The following is an 8,507-nucleotide window of genomic DNA, read 5'->3' on the forward strand; positions in this document are numbered from 1 at the left end:
TGTGGGACATACTGAACTAGATGGACCAGTAATCTTGCTCTGCATAAGGCAGATTTCCTCTGCTAACTTTGTCACAACAAAGAGACTATGAGAGAAGGAAGCAGGTTATTATTATTATACTGGTGAAATTTCTAAGGGACTTCTGCACACCCATAAGCTTTCACCAGGTTTTTTTTAAAGTGACATTATGAAACAAATGTGGAAGTTCCTGTTTGGGGGAAATGTCCAAAGTTCTTTAAGGAAGGAAGGAAGGAAGGAAGGAAGGAAGGAAGGAAGGAAGGAAAGAAAGAAAGAAAGAGGAGTTCTGACTAATATGTATCTCACCAAACAGCAAGGAAAATTCTTATAATGGGAACTACTTAGTAAACACATTCATAACTGTGACGAAAATTATTTTAATGTGGAACTCAAAACCATTTTGCAAGCTGCTCATTGGCAGAGATATACCACAGCTGAACAATGGCCAGGATTCAGTGCTCCTCTTCCACATACAGAAACAATATCCTACATCATGCAGAGCAGCTATTTTTTCTGTTTCATGAAGCTCAGGTAAAACAAAACAAAATGCACACTCTTTTTTTTATGTGAAGGACGTTATACTTGTTCTCACCCATGGTTGTTTCTCTGACTGAGAAGAAGGGATGCAGCTTAGTGGTAGAGCACAGGAGGTCCCAGGTTCAATCCAGGCAAGACTGAGGAAGAATGTATCCTGTCTGTAAGAAGAGTTTGGATTTGATATCCCGCCTTTCACTCCCTTTAAGGAGTCTCAAAGCGGCTAACATTCTCCTTTCCCTTCCTCCCCCACAACAAACACTCTGTGAGGTGAGTGGGGCTAAGAGACTTCAAAGAAGTGTGACTGGCCCAAGGTCACCCAGCAGCTGCAGGTGGAGGAGCAGAGACGCGAACCCGGTTCCCCAGATTACGAGACTACCGCTCTTAACCACTACACCACCCTGGGCAGCCGCTGCTGATCAGTATAGACAATACTGAGGAATATCTGAGTGGTTTACACTGAGTTGTCTGACTTGTTATAAGGCAGCTTCCTGCATTAGAGGAGAACGAAGGGTGGTTTCAAATGGACAAACAGCTTCAGAGAATGAGAAAGACCCTCAACCAGAGACAGCATCAAGTTCTACATCCCAAATAGCCTGTTTTTCACAGCTAACTGTGCTCATATCTAGCAATTGCTTACACCTCTGTGCATGGAAAGGGCTGGGTAGCTTTTCTTCCCTCTGTGCTGCTCATAGTCCTCTGGATCACAGCCAATTCTCAATACATAGAAAGTTCACCATTTCCTTCTAGTGGGGAATCAGTGACGTACTGTTTTCATTTTTATATGGGTCTTTGGTGAAAGGCAGAATGGTTTATTTTCCCTGCTCATTTCATGTGAAACACACCTGCTTGGCTTGGAACCAGCAAACCAAATGCAGCCCACCAACTGTGCATTGCGGGCAGTCAGGTGCTTGAGAACTGTTCTTGTAGGTCAAAACAGGCAGCAAAATCATTCAGTTGTGGACGCCTCCCATTCCTGGCATAGTGCCTATGTACAACTAGTTGCATGTCCCCTGCTGTTGGAGGATAAGACAGGCCAGACCATCTGAAATGGAACGGTGTGTAATTCACCGCCATATTTGTCGGCAGACAAATGGAGAGGGCCATTCCAGTTACTTTTCTCCCAAAGGAAAATAAGTTGTCCATCAGTTTCTCAGGGCTGGGCTTCACCGTTAACAGTGGGGCTGCTGCATTAAGTTTATTCTGTTTCTCTGACATTTCCCAAACTGTTAATTTCTGCATAACATTTTAGTTTTCACCCATCTTGCAAATTAAGTGTTTGAAAGAATATCCTCCTAGTGGGAGACAGTCTAAACTGGTCATCCTTTGCTTGCTCCCTGCCTTAAATTATGTCATCATTATCTTATCAGGTGTTGAGTAGACTTTACTTGGCAACTTCATTTACAAGGTGTGAGGAATTAGAATATTTCCTGAATGCCTTCCAGGAGATGATGCCGGAATCAGAATTGTACCAAGGTCGCCACAGTTCATAATGGGGTATCTCTTGCCATATTAAGGTCATTCCAACCTTTTACATATGCCATGATCGGCATTAATAAACCATATAGTAAGTTCAGATACACACACACACACACACACACACACACACACACACTTATTCATAACAGCAGTCCCTAAACTGAGGTACTTCTTGCCCATAGAAATGTGTCAGGCATCTACATTGTTCAGTAGTACCTTGGGTTAAGAACTTAATTTGTTCTGGAGGTCCGTTCTTAACCTGAAACTCTTCTTAACCTGAAGCACCACTTTAGCTAATGGGGCCTCCCGCTGCTGCCGTGCCACTGCTGCGCGATTGCTGTTCTCATCCTGAAGCAAAGTTCTTAACCCAAGGTACTATTTCTGGGTTAGCGGAATCTGTAACCTGAAGCGTACGTAACCTGAGGTACCACTGTACAGGTTTTGCCATACACTGAAGCGGCAGCTCTTTACCTTAACAGGTAAGGTATTTTATTTCAAAGAACCCACCTCTTTCGCTGAATATATATTGTTCTGTTCCATGTGGAATGGTTTTGCATGTTTTATAATTGTAATGGTTTCAGCAGTTTTTATGTGTGTATTCTAGTGTTGCAACCCACCCTGGGACCTCGTGCTGGAGGGCGGGTAAGAAATCTTATAAATATGTGCTCATAATAATATGAAATGCAAGGATTTGGAAGTAAGTTGATCTGGCTGCTCTCATGTCATGATTCCTGGCAGAATTTCTTGCAGTCAATCAACACCACGCTAAACTTCAGCTGCAATACAGGCAGGGCAAACCAAACCATGTTCTACTCGGAAGTAAATCCTATTGAATTCAGCAAGACTTACTGCCAGGTAAGTGGGGTGCTAGTTTACAGACTTATAAGTCTGTTTACCTGGAAATAGGCCTCACTGAAATCAACGTGTCTTTTTGTTGAGTAGACATATTAGCCACTTGCTATGTTAGACTCTTTAAAAATACACCTGGACTGTTGGAAATATATTGTGCTTACACATGGATGGGGCTAGTTCATTGCTGTGCTGCATTATCACCAACATAGAAATGTGCTAACAACCAGCAGCACAGTAAAGAAACCAGCTCTCTGATCGTGAAAACAAGCTTTGAAATTGGCTCTTTGCTGCCGTTGGTCACATTCCAGGCATCTAAAACTGGGCAATAACATCCCTTTCGCTTTAGGACCATCTGTGATCATGCTGGCAGGTAAAATGAAGATGGAAATAGCTGGAGTTACCACCACAGAGGGACAGGGATAGAAAGTCAATCAATATATTTACTTGCCTATTATTGCAGAGTTGGCTACAGCTGAACAGTTGGCCTGGTCTAGCCCCGAGGAGACATAACAGGTATCCTAAACTTAAAGGCTGTCCAAGTATTAAAAACACTAGATTATGAACAGCTCATTTCCCGTTGCCATTTGAATATAGAGGACTAGAATTTAGCATCCTTATACTTTCAGGGCACATTTTCTTCCGGGGGGGGGGGGAGGCAGGGGGATGTTTGGCTACGTGCTATGAAGATGGATCTGGCTCCACTAACATGGCTTAATATCACAGTTATTTCCAGCTCTTGAAAATATTAGCACATCGTGGATCATTCATTTGAAACAGGTTTGATGATACGACTCTTGTGTTTCACATAGGTTTCTAACCTTTTCTTAAGCCTTGCCTCATCATTTAGCTAATACCCATGAGCTAATACCCATATTCCAATACCTTCAGAACACTTTGGCAGCCTGAGAGTATGATTCATCAGGACAACAAATAAGGACCACATTGATCAAACACGTACAATGTCACAATATCTTGGAGGGACTGTTGAAAAGACACCGGAGTCAGATGTTGTACTGTTGAGAACATGCAGTTGCCTTGCCAATAGCACAAACAAACCAGCATTTATGTCTTTAGCCAAATGCTTCTGGAAGCTCACAAGCAGGTCCATATCCTGTTGTTGACATCAAATGTCCAATGACCAAAGATCAGGGCTGGCTCAAGACATATTTTTGCTTGAGGTGGAGCAGCCAAAGTTTCTTCCATACCTCAGTCAAGGTGCACATTGCCCTAGGGAAGTCAAAATATTTTTGCTCTTGAGGCAGTCTGACTGGGAGTAAATAACTAACAATTTGTTGCCTTTTCCGTGTCACTGAAAATCAACTGCCTGAGGTGCAGCCTCAGTCGGCCAAATGATAAGCACCAGTCTTGAGAGATACTCAGCCAGAGCAAAAAACTGCATTAAAAAGTAGAAATGTATCTCCCAGTCACACTGTCGTACCTGGAAATGTCAGGGGTTGAATTTGGGACCTTCTGCATTCCAAGCATAGGCTCTGTCAGTGAACTATAACCTTTTTTAAAGGAAGATAACGAAAATTATGCTAATTATGAGACAAGCTGAGAAAGGGGCATGGGAGGAAGGGGTTGGGTAGGGTCCTGATAGCTACACAGTTGATATGGTTACCAAGACCAAAATGTGGCCAAAATGTGTAGATCTCTGATTTTAAACATATTTTCATGATGCTTGAAGTGAAATAGGTAATGAAGAAATGTCTAGATATTGTAAAGGATTTCCCGCCAGCTTAATAATAATAATAATAATAATAATAATAATAATAATTATTATTATTATTTATTATTTATACCCCACCCATCTGGCTGGGTTTCCCCAGCCACTCTGGGTGGCTTCCAACAAAACACTAAAATACAACAACCTATTAAACATTAAAAGTAGATACCAAACTTTGTAATCTTGAACTAAAAGGAATGATAAAAGTTGAGATCCGATAGGTATAGGACTATGCAGCATGATTGCAACCCAAAAAGGTAAAGTGAAAACATTTTATGAATGAATAATAATTGATCAGAGGGGGATGTGTACTTGAGGAGGCATCAAGGAAGTTTGGGAGTTTTAAAATTGTAACCTGCCTCAGGTGCCTTGGAAGCAATCCATTCACTCAATCTGTCCTTATCATCACCTCCATAATTAAAGCTACAATGGAAACATCCCATTCCTTAACATTATATTTCTTACTATTGCTCTTCAACCAACCTTCTGTGACTTCAGAATACGATCTTGGATTTGGGCTTTACGAAAACGTTTGTCAAGAATGCAATAACCACGAAACAACGGTTGTAGCTGTATATTCTAAAGACCTTTTGGCAATGCAGTTAAGCATAGTGTGACTCTCTGGCATGAGTAGCACTGGGATTAATCTCTTCAACCAAGGAAAGAAACCCCATCCAATGAAAAGGCAAACATCTGCAGCTGAAGAAAATCATCAGCCGTAAAGTCTCCTTCTGTCATCACCAGAACCAACAATGGTATGTGCTTTGTCTTGCTTTTTATTTTAATAAAAAATGAACTTGGTAATACAGTCAAAGATCTACAAGTCAAAGTATTAATGGCCATGTTAATTAAATTAAATTTCTGCTCTCTAGCTGTCTCCCCCTCTTGACCACATTCTTGGAGGCCATAAATATACCAAGGTTTAAGAAGAGTTCAGATGTGCCTCTCTGAATGTTATCTGGGTTGGGAAGTTTATTCATTTAAGGACTCAGACACCACTTTACATTCAGAGAGTACCCAAGCCGTGTACAGAAATGTTGGCACCCATCTGTCTCAAAAGACAACGGAGTGTGCCTCTGGGGGTGAGGTCAAATTGCTAGAAAAGCACAGCGCCCACTGTGGCTGTGGAGGCTGGTAACTCCTAACTGCTGCCTCCCCCGTTGTTTTTGCTGTGTTAGCAGCACTGAAGTGACCTCTCTGGGGCTCAAGTCTGGGCAGTGTGTACAGAAATAGACTGCAAGTATAGTCTGATCATAGGGGACGCGGGTGGCACTGTGGGTTAAACCACAGAGCCTTGGACTTGCCGATCAGAAGGTCAGCGGTTCGAATCCCCGTGACGGGGTGAGCTCCCGTTGCTCGGACCCTGCTCCTGCCAACCTAGCAGTTCAAAGGCACATCAAAGTGCAAGTAGATAAATAGGTACCGCTCTGGCGGGAAGGTAAACGGCATTTCTGTGAGCTGCTCTGGTTCACCAGAAGCGGCTTAGTCATGCTGGCCACATGACCCGGAAGCTGTATGCCGGCTCCCTTGGCCAATAAAGCGAAATGAGCGCCGCAACCCCAGAGTCGGCCATGACTGGACCTAATGGTCAGGGGTCCCTTTACCTTTATAGTCTGATTGTAAAAATATCAAACAGAATTAAAACATGAACGCCAGCAAGAATTAAAAACTGCACAATACAGTTGCTTGGAGATGGCACATATCTATATCTATAAATTAGCTGACTGAAGTATGTACAAGCATCCAGGGCTAGACCTATTATGCAGAGATCACATCTCAGACCATCTGGCTGAGAATGATTATGGCAAATCTCTTCACACCAAAGAATGTGCAAATTCTCATAAAACCAGGGATGGACTTGGTAATATGGCACCTTGAGTGAGGACCAAATTTGGTATACTCCACCCCAAATATTTCTTATTTTCACAATAATACCTTTTGGAACAGAATTTGTTAAAGCACCCTCCCTCCCTCCTGTTTTGCACATATTCTCAAGCGCATAATTTTGTGCCCCCTTGGCTTGGTGCCCTGTGCAGGGGAACCGCCCACACTTTCCTAAAGCCGGTGCTGATAAAACCACAGGGAATGTGTAGAAATAGATCTCAGTGGGGAATTTGGTTCATGTAAGTTGATCATACGGGGACGCGGGTGGCGCTGTGGGTAAAAGCCTCAGTGCCTAGGGCTTGCCGATCGAAAGGTCAGTGGTTCGAATCCCCGCGGTGGGGTGCGCTCCCGTTGCTCGGTCCCAGCGCCTGCCAACCTAGCAGTTCGAAAGCACCCCCGGGTGCAAGTAGATAAATAGGGACCGCTTTCTAGTGGGAAGGTAAACGCCGTTTCCGTGTGCGGCTCTGGCTCGCCAGAGCAGCGATGTCACGCTGGCCACGTGACCCGGAAGTGTCTTCGGACAGCGCTGGCCCCCGGCCTCTTGAGTGAGATGGGCGCACAACCCTAGAGTCTGGCAAGACTGGCCCGTACGGGCAGGGGTACCTTTACCTTTACTTACGTTGATCATAGGGAGACGGAGCACATTAAGTCATCAACAGTGGTGGCTGGTGCCAGCTAAGATCTGGTGGGACTTCTAAGAGGTCCCAGGGTTGTGGCTAATTAGCAGTCGCAGAGGTGTAGCTAAGTTGTTCTGGATTTCTCCCCATCCTCCTCTCTTGCAAAGCTGTTGTGGATATTTAAGCATTGCAATTTTACAAATAGTTGGAACCTAGCTAAACTGAAAACTGGCTAACTTTAGTTCAGAAGGAGTCATTGTGGTCACAATTTCCAGTATGGATTTATGAAATGAATTACCATGAATTGTCCTTTTGAATTGTCACTCTTTTATATGATCAAATTCCGTTTTTTTAATTTAAAAAATGCCCCAATCTGTTTCTCTTCCAGGCATTTGGTAGCCCAAGAAAACAGTTCCAGCAGCTTCTAGAATCACCTGCATTGCTTTGTTCTCATGGCAATCGCAAGTGAACCCTTAAGTATTTTGCTCATAAGGTATTCATTGTCAGATGGTGTGCTCTGTGCAAGTCAGAGAAAGTTAATTTCCTTGGGGAAAAGACACATCCAGTGAGTAGGTACCAGAGGGCTTGGTTGCTTCAAGGGCTTCAAGCAGAAATCCGATTCCCAAGTCGTTTTAGCACATGTTTTCTTTCTTGAAAATTCTGCCGTCAGCTCAATTTCCACAACTTTAGAGTGAGCGTATTCATTTGAACTCTAAAGTGTGCATGCAGGCATGATTTATATCTATCCTCCTAAGCATTTCCCCACAGTATTCTTTAGACGTTTGCTCCATTCAAGCCAATGTACAAACAAAACAAGTAATATGAAGTGAAGTCTCTGCCACAAGGCGATTCAACTTCACTTAAGATTTTGCTTATAAGTGGTTTAAATCTATCAAGTGTTCACCCAAGTGGTTGCCTTTAAAAAAATTTTAAGCAGTAATCTTATAGCAGTAATCTTTTTTTAAAAAAAAAAATCTGGAAAAAATGATTGAAAACAAACAAAAACAGAAAAGATTTCTGTTTTTTGTTTCATATGATAAATTAAAATAGTCTATTGACAAAATTACATAGTGAAAAATGTTGCTAATATTTATTTTGCACTTGTTTTTTTTAAAAAAACATCAAAACATGTTATAATAGGAACAGACTATGTTTCTTAAAGATAATGATTTCATTTCAACTATAGAGAAAAAGGGTAACTTATTTTGTTTCTGTAGTGGTTGTTTACAAAGGTACAGATTGATCAGGTAACAAGTTCATAGCAAAAAAATATATGTCCAAAAGCAGAGCAGCACCCTTGAGGCCTGAAGTGCCTGTCATATCTAAATGTAGAGCTTGCCAAATAAAGATTTACCACCCTGGGATAAGTGGCTTCATATGTTGTTTGCTCATTTGCA

This window comes from Podarcis muralis, chromosome 6 (genome assembly GCF_964188315.1).
Source record: "Podarcis muralis chromosome 6, rPodMur119.hap1.1, whole genome shotgun sequence".
In the NCBI taxonomy this organism is placed as follows: domain Eukaryota; kingdom Metazoa; phylum Chordata; class Lepidosauria; order Squamata; family Lacertidae; genus Podarcis; species Podarcis muralis.